Here is a 10,936-nt window from a genome sequence, read left to right as displayed (position 1 = left end):
CTTCTTTATTTCACTGTTCCCTATATTTGCCCATTATCTATGCTCATCAAGTTATTTACATCTATTGTAATTATATGGTGGAAATATTATATAATGGTAAGCTACACATATCTTTGCAACTCTGCATTCAGTGAGATCATGTTGGTAGCTTGAAATGGGCCATAATGGGAGTATTTGCCATAGAAATAGGCAAATGCTACAGATCAGGCCTTCTCCCTGCCCCCATCCGAGAGCCGGTTATATATTTGCCACCTGCATATAGGACAGGTGATGTATAAACTTGGGGTGTTGACAACAATTTCAGGGTGTTCTTTGTAAATACCACAACAAAGACCACAAACATCCGTGCAGAGCAAGTCCCAAGAACCACCAAAATAAAATTCATCTGCTAGGCCCCTTGAGGCCTCACAGAGTCTGGATCTAATTCATCTTTGTTGTCCCAATAAAATGATTGCTCAATAAATTTCAACTGAATAAAGAAATAAATTGATTATTTTCTAAGGGGAAAAGTTAAATCTAACTTGACTAAAACTCTTTGGATTTTATAATGACTAGAACTTTTATTCTATAACTGTTATTGTGAAAATTATTTCAATTTAATTACTGGTTAATTTAAATCAGTAAGAAATGTTCCCTAAATGTTAGTAATTATCATTACTTTTTTAATTTTGGGAGACAGAGTCTTGCTCTGTCGCCCCAACTAGAGTGCGGTGGCATCATCATAGCTCACTGCAGCCTCAAACTCCTGGGCTGAAGTGATCCTCCTGCCTCAGCCTCCCGAGTAGCTGGGACTACAGGTGCACACCACCATGCCTGGCTAATGTTTTCTATTTTTAGTAGAGACCAGGTCTTGCTTTTGCTTAGGCTGGTCTCAAACACCTGAGCTCAAGTGATCCTCCCACCTTGGCCTCCCACAGTATCATTACAATTATTAATGTTTAGCCCATTGATCCAAGTCCATTAATATATCAATGTTCTTCCATATTAGGCATCTCTTTCTTAAAGCAAGATGAGGGAGTTCTAATATTTACATTTTAAATAGTACTTTATTGTGAGAGCTTTTCTTGTCTTAGCCTTTAACAAGTTTCTTACAATCAATAAGCCAGATTAAAAATTTTCACTAGCAATTAAAGACAAATAGTTACATAAGTTCCCTGACTTTCCTATATGACAACAATTAGGGAAAGTTCATGAAGGAAGCTTCTTTATAGAAGAATTACAGGTAATAAATGTGGAGGATAATAGAATTTTAAAACCACCATTTTGCAATTTCTAACAAAAAATTGATTCAAAGTAAAGACTGTCTGAAACGATTAGATGAGGAGTTAATATGGAAGTTTACATGGGGGAAATCAGGCGGCCACCCTCTGGACCTACCGATCAGTCTTAGTGTCTTAATTACAAGCGGGCAACCGAGCCACTTACTTGCTTTCCGATGAGACAAAGAATGAAGTATATAGCACCACTTCTGAGTCATTCTTGCCGAATTGCTTAAACTGAATTTCATCTAGGCTTTAGATTCAACTTCCAGTTTATAAGAACCCTGGGATTAGAAAGACAAATTAAAAGTGTTGGCCGGGCTCGGTGGCTCATGCCTGTAATCCTAGCACTCTGGGAGGCCGAGGCGGGCAGATTGCTCAAGGTCAGGAGTTCAAAACCAGCCTGAGCAAGAGCGAGACCCATCTCTACTAAAAATAGAAAGAAATTAATTGGCCAACTAATATATATAGAAAAAATTAGCCGGGCATGGTGGCGAATGCCTGTAGTCCCAGCTACTCAGGAGGCTGAGGCAGCAGGATCGCTTGAGCCCAGGAGTTTGAGGTTACTGTGAGGTAGGCTGACGCCATGGCACTCACTCTAGCCTGGGCAACAAAGTGAGACTCTGTCTCAAAAAAAACAGTGTCACCACAAGGAAGTTGATGGACATGTGCAGAATGTCGAACTACTAGACTACTGAAAAAACGGGAGGAGAAGAGACATAAGGTTTTTCTCACAAGCTAAACATACTCATACACTATGACCAGTTATTCTACTCTGGGTGTTTACCCAAGAGAAAAGAAAACATACATCCACAAAAAGATGGATGCAAAAATATGAATAACAGCTTTATTCATAACAGCCTAAATTGGGAGCAATCCAGATGTCCAGGAGGAGGAGTGTGCATAAGCAAACTGTGGTATATATGCATGCCCTGGAATACAACTCAGCAATAAAAAGAAACAGGCAACAACGTGGATAGACCTCAGGAGCACCATCCTGAGCACAAAAATCCATACACAAAAAGTACATACTGTATGTTTTCATTTTATATAAAATTCTAGAATAGGTAAAACTTATGCAAGGTGAAAGAAATCAGAGCAGTGGTTGGGGGTGAGGAGGGAGTTGACTGCCACGACGCAGGAGGTGACTTTCTGAGGTGACAGAAATGTTCACTATCTTGGTAAGCGTGTCGGTTACCAAATGTATGCATCTGTCAAAACTCATTGAACTGTATGTGTCATACCTTGCATTTCACTGTAAGTAAAGATACATCAATTGAGAGGGAGGGAAGGAGGGAGGAAGAGCAGGGGAGGGAAGGGGGAAGGGAGAGGGAGAGAAAGAGAAAGGGAGGCCCAAGAGACATGAGACATAATGTGTGGACTTCCGGGATCCACAAACAACTGCAAAAAGTTTTCAAGAAAACCTAAATGTAGACTCTTTGGGCATTTAGATGACTCCAAGGAATTATGAAATTTTAGATGTGATAATGGCATCTAGCTATATAAGAAAATGCTCCCAGTTTTTAGAAATGCATACTGCATTTCTAAATGTCTAAAGTCACATAATGTCTGGGTTATAATACTTCAGGGAGAAAAAGAACAGATAAGAAAATAAAAAGGGGCGGGGCGCGATGGCTCATCCCTGTAATCCTAGCACTCTGGGAGGCTGAGGCGGTGGATCGCTCAAGGTCAGGAGTTGGCGACTAGCCAGAGCAAGAGTAAGGTCCTGTCTCTACTAAAAATAGAAAGAAATTATCTGGACAACTAAAAATATACATATAGAAAAAATTATCCGGGCATGGTGGCGCGTGCCTGTAATCCCAGCTACTCGGGAGGCTGAGGCAGGAGGATTGCTTGAGCCCAGGAGTTTGAGGTTGCTGTGAGCTAAGATGATGCCAGGGCACTCTAGCCAGGGCAACAGAGCCAGACTCTGTCTCAAATAAATAAATAGAAAGGTGTATATAAAGTGAGAGGGACAAAAGCTTGATACTCCAGAACCTGGGTGGTGGGTATACGGGGGTTGATCGTTTATTTTACTCTTTTGTGTATATTTGAAAATTTCCACGATAAAAAATTGGCTGCCGTAGGTAAACAAGGAGACAATATAATACCCACAGTATCAAAGCAGAACGTATATGGAAGCTCGCCGACTAATGTTCTTTTTTCTTATCAGACCAGAGATCAGCTCTCCCTGCTCTTTTTTCTACCTTGGCTGATTGTTCACTTTTTATTAAAATCTACGCATTCCAAGACCTTAATGACTAATGGATTACACGAATCACTTTTATTCTGTATTTCAATCAACAAATGTTTATTGAGAAGTAACCGTGAACGTGCACCGCTGCGAACCCAATTCTGCTCCATTCTCCTACCCAGAGGCGCCGCTTCCCCGACTGGGGCTTTGCGCCTGCTGTGATCCCGCGTCGCCACCAGGGGGCGCGCCCTCCCTGAATTTGCTCCGCGGCTGCTCGGGAAAGATAAAATCAGACCCGCAGTCTGAGTAACTACTCACCTGTCTTTTGAAGCGCCGAGCCCAGTATTTGTAATTGTTTAGGCACGTCTCTGGTGACCTCATCCCACGATACCTGAGTCTTTTTGAGGAAACAATTAGCCTGCTTGAACAGAACAGGTAAGGCAAATTAGTAACTGGAAAATTACTAAGTCCTTCTGCGGGGCGTGTTGGGGCGCCCTGTGCTCCCCGGGGGCTGAGAGCGAGGGTGTGCACCCTTCCTCCTCACTTGATGGCCGGGAAGGGAGACGACTCACCCTCCCTCCGCGGGGCGCAGCCCCTTGTCTGGCCTGGGTAGGCTGGCGGGCAGAGCCGGGCCTCACGGGGACAGACCTCCAGGGTGGGGAGACCCCACAGACGCGGCCCACCCTGATCGGCCACGTGCGCCGCAGGCCCGGGAGCTGGTCCTCCTCGCCATCCCTGGGCCCTCTGGCTCCTTCCGGCCGCGCACTGAGTGTGGGCTGGGTTCCAGCCGGGGCCCTCTGCAGCAAGGCCACGGGGACCCGGGCCGAGGGAGCCGGTGAGCAAGGGAGGGACTTCTCTCCCCCTGTAGGCTGCAGCGCTACTTCCTGCTCACGAAAACCCTGGGGAGGTGAGGGTCCCATGGCTCCTTCTGGGCAAGGAACAGACGTCCTGGTAGCCAGCACGGCCTGCACCGACAGCCCCTGCCCCTCGGCGGCGTCCTGCGCCCGGGCCTGTGCCCGCTAGGGTGGCATCGCCGGGCATCGCCGGGCCGGGCCTCCCCAGTCCCAGCTGCCGGCCCCTGTCGGGGGCCCTTCCAACATCTGAGCGTGTCCTTCAAAGCTTCTGCCACGAACCGTCAGCCCATGCTCTGACTCCCCCACTAGACTCCAAGCTACATCGGAACTCCAGTCTTTCCATGAAACTTTGTTGAAAAATAGAAAACACTTCCTCTACTTCTTCATCACAACCCCAGGTGGTGAACCAGGTCTCGGAGGCCGTTGCGAGGAGACCTCAAGGAAAGTGGCACGGGGGCAAAGAGAGTATTTGAGAACAGAGAACCTTCCCGAAGCCCCTCGCATCACACCAGAGCCAGCTGTCTCCTTTCCCTGTGTGGGAAGCTGACCCTCGCCCGGGGTCAAGGGAGATCGGAGCTTATGAAAGGCAGGAGTAAGGGCTGCGGAGAGAAAGTGGGAGAGCATGATAGGAGCAGATAATAACCGGAGCGCCTTCGTCCTCGCCCGCTGGGCGCCCGCTCCCTCTGGGATATCTCCCCACAGCCCCTGCTGTAGGCCCGCCCAGCACAGCCGTCACCAGAGGGGCCCTCCAGGGGGAGAAAAGGGATCAACCAATGTGAGAATTAAATCCGGCTACCGTTCATTTATGCATTCATGTGTTCGTTAACAGACGCCAGTGGGTGACTTGTGCCAGGCACTGGTATAGGCACCGGGCCACAGCAGGCAAGAGGGCGGGCCCAAATCCCCGCCCTCCTGGAGCTGGCATTCTAGGGGTTGGGGACACAGCATAAATAATAAACATAATAAAGTAGTGCATTCTACAGTAGATTAGAATGCTGTGAGGAAAACAGGCCAGTGTAAGGGGCCAGGAGAGTTGAGGGGGTTAGAACTCATGGTCAGTTAGCCCGGTTTAGAAGATGAGGACGTTTGAGCAAGAACTTATAGGAAGAGGAGGAATAAGCAGATCCCACAGTGCCCGTTATCTGGGGGAAGTGTTCCAGGGACAGGGAGTAGCCAGGGCAAAAGTCCCTGAGGTGAGAGTTTGCTGGCCTTTGAGAAACAGCAAGGAGGCCAGTGTGGCTGGAGCAGAGGGGAGGGAAGCAGGAGAAGAGGTCAGGTTACAGAGGGCCTCATGGGCAGTTATAAAATAAAGGCTTTGTGGGCTTTCGCTCCAAGAGAAATAGGTCACCACTGGAGCATTGCCGTGCTGGTAAACTGGGCCTCAAACAAAGCAAAACAAAACAAAGAACTCCCTGGTTTGTAGCATTTGCCAATTTCTATGGTGTAAACACTCTTGCCATGGCCTGTTTTGACATCACTGAACATAGAGCAGGGAAGGGATGAGCAAGATCGGCTCTCACTGACCAGTGGGAGCACCCCTGCCTACCACCATGGAGGGACTGAGCAGAGCTATGGCACGATCTGACTTGTGTTTCAAGAAGGCGACTCTGGCTGCTGTGTTGAGAGCAGAATATGAAGTATGGGGCAGCATGAGCAGGAGGAGGGCCGCGCAGGAAGCTCTTACAGTGATCCCGGTGAGAGAGGATGCTCTCAGAGATTAGTGGGAGTGGAGGCAGTGAGCTGTAGCAGATTCTGGGTATATTCTGAAAGAGGTATATGGAAACCCATCTGGACTTTCTGGCAGACTGGATGTGGGGTGTGAGGGAAGGAGAGCAATTCAGGGTGGCTCCAACGTTTAATGGAAGTTCTGGGGAGAATGAGAGGAAAGGCATCCCAGGCCTAGGGAACAGCATGTGAGAAGCCATGCTCATAAGCACACATTCTATTTGGGGAAAAGAAATGAGAGGGTGTGACTGGTGAATCAGTTGTGTGAGCAGAGGCAGCAGACAGGACTAGAGAAGAGGGTCCTGCCCAGGTGTACCACAGAGAGGAGCCAGGACTTGGGCCGTAGCCAGTGGAGAACCACAAAGAGGCTTTTATAGAGAAGTATGTGGTTAGGTTCATAATATTAAAAAATAACTGAAGTAACTGGAGGCAATGAGACCAGTTCGCTGTAGCATCAGTGTAAGAGGGAGAGCATGAGTCTGTCATCTGGACAGCGGTGGTGAGGCTAGACAGAAGAGGAAGGGTTGAGAGAGCCTGAAGGTCGTGGTACCAGTTCTAGGGCCAACCTTGCATGTAGATGAGGGAACACAGTGGACACACTATACAAGATGGTTCTATAAATCAACAAATCAGCTAATTGATGTCTTATCCTTACAAATCTCCTCCCATCCTCCCACTTATCTCCCAATCTAAAATGTCTTTCCTACATTACAAATAACCATACTGTTTCGAAGTATGGTTTAAATGCACATGCCCCTGTGAGAGAGCTGGAAGTGTTCTCACTCTTACTCTAGGGGTGGTTGCATGAGTGTACCTACATAAAGATTTTTCAAGCTGTACAGGTCAGATTTGTGTACTTTACGGTCATATGTTTTCACTCCTTGGAGAGGCAATACACATGTTGCCTGGCCATGACTCACTCTACCATGTAGATGACAGAACACAGAACCCTTACTTTAACCAAGCTCTTGTTTCTAAGAGGAGGAAGAGACCAGAAGTATTGGACTAGGACAGAGGAGGAAAAGAAAGTAGAAGGCACAACAAACTAGAAACTATGTTTTCACTCCTTGGAGAGGCAATACACATGTTGCCTGGCCATGACTCACTCTACCATGTAGATGACAGAACACAGAACCCTTACTTTAACCAAGCTCTTGTTTCTAAGAGGAGGAAGAGACCAGAAGTATTGGACTAGGACAGAGGAGGAAAAGAAAGTAGAAGGCACAACAAACTAGAAACTACTCTCTTGTTTGCTCTTGAAAATTCTTGTAGCCAGGGTTATCTGTAACATACAAACCTTCCAATTTAAGTAACTCCTTAGTTAAGGTGTGCATGATGGGAGGAAAAAGGACAGTGTTGGTACTTGGTGGTAGGCACAATACCACAAGACACTCAGGGTCCAAATTTGTGTGTCCAAAGTTGTGCAGGACAAATCCAAGATGTCATTTTTTTATGGCACTATAAAACCCCTGGTTCACCTATCCTAGAGGAAGCTTACTTCTTCTGTCCTTCAAATCACTTCCCACTCCATGAATGCCTTCTCTCATCCTCCAAGGCCAGCAGGAGGACAATCTCTTCCAAAAAGCTTCTCTGCACAGCACTTGTAGTCATAGGCCCATAGACTATTCCAGATGGGTCATGAAGTCCAAACTGCTCCTATACCACAGAATACAGTTATTATTTACTTAGATGCAGTCTTGGGTTGTTTTTCATACTTAATAGTTTTGTTTCCCCAGTTAGCCTGGAAATGTGAATTCAGGGGCTCACCTAGCCAGGGCTGGGCTTAAAGAGGCTCTCAGGGCCGGGTGCGGTGGCTCACACCTGTAATCCTAGCTCTCTGGGAGGCCAAGGTGGGCAGATCGTTTGAGTTCAGGAGTTTGAAACCAACCTGAGCAAGAGTGAGACCCCGTCTCTACTATAAATAGAAAGAAATTAATTGGCCAACTAATATATATAGAAAAAATTAGCCGGGCATGGTGGTGCATGCCTACAGTCCCAGCTACTTGGGAGGCTGAGGCAGCAGGATTGCTTGAGCCCAGGAGTTTGAGGTTGCTGTGAGCTAGGCTGACGCCACGGCACTCATTCTAGCCTGGGCAACAAAGTGAGACTGTGTCTCAAAAAAAAAAAGAGGCTCTCAGGAATATTTACTATATTCAGATGACCCATGCTCCAAAAAGCAAAGAATAGATATTCAACTTTCATGCTCAGACTCTGAAGAGAGCACCCATTTGTCTCCACTAGAGTTGGAATCTCTGTAAAAGGGCCAGAAGAGTATGTGTGTGTGTGTGTGTATACATAGCTGTGTATCTTTGTAGGTGTGTTGGTTTTTCAGGGTATAAACATATAAATAACAACTCTCATTTATTAGATGCCTACTGGGCACCAAGAACTTGATATTCTTATTGAAGCCTCACAACAGCCCAGTTAGGAATGTAATTATGGAATTTCTCATTAATAAACCAGAGGCAAACTAGTTGTGAGAATGACATGTGACTCCCTGATTTATTTTATCTTTGGTGATATTTGATGATTCTTACAGCTTATTTATTTGCAAAATAAATTTTACTAATTTATCCTACTTACAGCTTTTATGAGCTTGAATTGTTTGTAATTCAGACTAAACTATACATGATAACCAAGATTAATAGGAAAAATACAAATGCATTTCTGCATTCAAACATTTATAATGAATGGTAATATTAATAGATGGAAAGCTCGAAGCCAAATGAATTTACTAAAAGAAAATGCTCATTTGAATAACTGCTAGATCAGGAAGAATAAATCTTGAGCTAAAAGCAAAATAATAATAATAATGATGTCAGTTACAAATGTATATTCTGCATGCTTTGGTAATTTGTCCTAAATTTTCTCTTAAGAACACAAATTGCAAAATGCCTCTGTTGCTATGTTTTTATTCAGAGAAGTGAAGAGACTCACCCAGGGTCACACAAATTGTCTCCTGACTCCCTTTGTCTACCTCTTGGCACACAGAGAAAGTCTGGCAAGAAATACAGCTGTCTCCATCCTCCATGTGGGTGCGGGCTGGGGCTCCTCGCAATGCAGGTGGAAATCCCCAGGAAACAGCCTTCATGAACCAACTCTAAGCCAGGAGTGAACGAAGATGAATCCTTTAGAAACAGATGCTATTCCACAGCTGTGTGTGTGTGTGTGTGTGTGTGTGTGTGTGTGTGTGTGTGTGTGTGTCCCCTCATGGGCATGCGCACACAGTGGGGGTTGGGGGTGCACTGCTGACTGACCCTCACTTCCTTTCTGGATGGGAACACATTTCACAACAAAGGATTTTCTGAGAACAAAGATTCCATAAAGTAGCTGGAAAAGTGCCTCTGACAGTCATGGGGTTGGTCATCAGGCGCACGCTTCACTCACCACATCCTCAGAAATTGTGACACCTCTGCCGGTGTTTGGTTTCCGTTGTCCTAGCAACGGCCATCTCTAAACAGTCCCTCTCCCGGGCACCTCTGAAAGAGGGGCAGAGGGCCCAAGGTTTGACTGTGTTTCCCAACCTCAGGTGAAAGTGGTGGAGACTTATCTGGGGAGAAAGTGAGGATTGAATCTGCAAGGATCGTTATTGTTTATATTTGATTGTTTTACACTCCTCTCATTCCTATAAAGGCTCAGCAGCAAGTAGACATCGCCCCCAGCACAGTTCCACCCACAGGGGAGGCATTCAGACAACATTTGTGGATTGGATGGGATGGAGCAACATGATTTAAAAGGGGTTGTAACGTTTTACAGGTGAAGAAACAGAGAGGCTAAATTTTGTGCTCCTGACCGCAGAGCCTGCCCCAGGGCCCCTGCCGGCCTTTGCTCCAGCTTCGCCCCAGTTCAGCCTGCGGAGGTGCCTGTGGGTTCGCACGGGGTTCTCTGTCCCCCTGCTCTGCCTGGGCCAGTCTCCATAGGAGACACTGCTGCTTTGTGTTGCCCTCCTTGGCACAGGATGAAATCAGGTGGTCTCCATTCTTCCTGTTCCACTCTGCCAAGTCTATCTGAACACATTTCCTGTGCACAAAGCCAGCTCGCCAATTATCTGCTCCAATTAAGGAGAGCGAGATGTGGTTAATTCAGTCACTCCAGAGGGTTGACCAAGGCGAGCGGTGAGGCTGGCGGCGCTGGCCGCAGGTCCTCGCAGTGGCCCTGTGCATGCTGCTTCCCCTGGCACTCCTCCCTACCCCCAGATGGCCAGTGCGGTTTCCTCGCCTCCCCCTCCTTCCCTTCCCGAGTCCCTGGAGTTCCAGAGCTGTCTTGGCCTTGCCTCCCCTCCTTATCGACAGAGAGTTTCGTCCCAATCTGTGTCCTCTGATAAACTAATGTGTACAGAGTTGTTAGCGGTTAGAACATGGATTAATACTTAACTCTCTCAGAGAGAATTAGCTCTCAAGCGACATTGCATATGAGGCATCTTCTGCATTTGTGCCTAAAGCCTGGCTTGCCACAGATGAATATAAAAAGCATCCCTGTTTTGCTTTGAAGTGCAGACCCCAAACACTCAGCTCTCTATTGTCAATCCTTTCTGCCTCTTAGCAGTAAAGCAAAGAAAGTAGACAAAGGGCTGAGTGTGTATTAGTCTGTATCAGTTAGGACAGTAGGCATTGTCAAGACCAAAGCTCTCTCCCACCCCAAATTTATAGAGCAAATATCATGATCTGGAGAAGAATTTATAGATAATATAACCTACCTACACATACCTTCTCAAAAATTCAATCAGCATTATTTCTTGCCTGGAAAGATGCAAAGGAAAAATAAAAGGGAGTTAATTTATAATAAAGTAATAAATAAGTATTGTAATGTGGAAATGCTTGGGCCCAACGACACTAGGAGATAACAATGAAGGAGTCAAATACATTCCCCATGACTAGGGCAACTGTAAATGTAGATTAATACAA

At 46.3% G+C, this 10,936-nt stretch overlaps 1 long non-coding RNA gene across 1 annotated transcript; it reads right to left on the bottom strand.

Moving 5' to 3' along the window:
* Positions 1 to 3,789: 3,789 nt before the first annotated feature.
* On the bottom strand, positions 3,790 to 9,214 carry LOC142870036 (uncharacterized). Its single transcript, XR_012918556.1, has 3 exons — positions 8,970 to 9,214; positions 7,531 to 7,688; positions 3,790 to 3,874 (listed from the first exon to the last, which is right to left on the bottom strand). It is a non-coding gene; the product is annotated as an uncharacterized LOC142870036 (long non-coding RNA).
* Positions 9,215 to 10,936: the final 1,722 nt, after the last annotated feature.

Source organism: Microcebus murinus, chromosome 3 (assembly GCF_040939455.1).
Source record: "Microcebus murinus isolate Inina chromosome 3, M.murinus_Inina_mat1.0, whole genome shotgun sequence".
NCBI lineage: Eukaryota > Metazoa > Chordata > Mammalia > Primates > Cheirogaleidae > Microcebus > Microcebus murinus.
The sequence above is the reverse complement of the archived record's forward strand: the minus strand, read 5'-3'. Positions and strand labels throughout refer to the sequence as shown.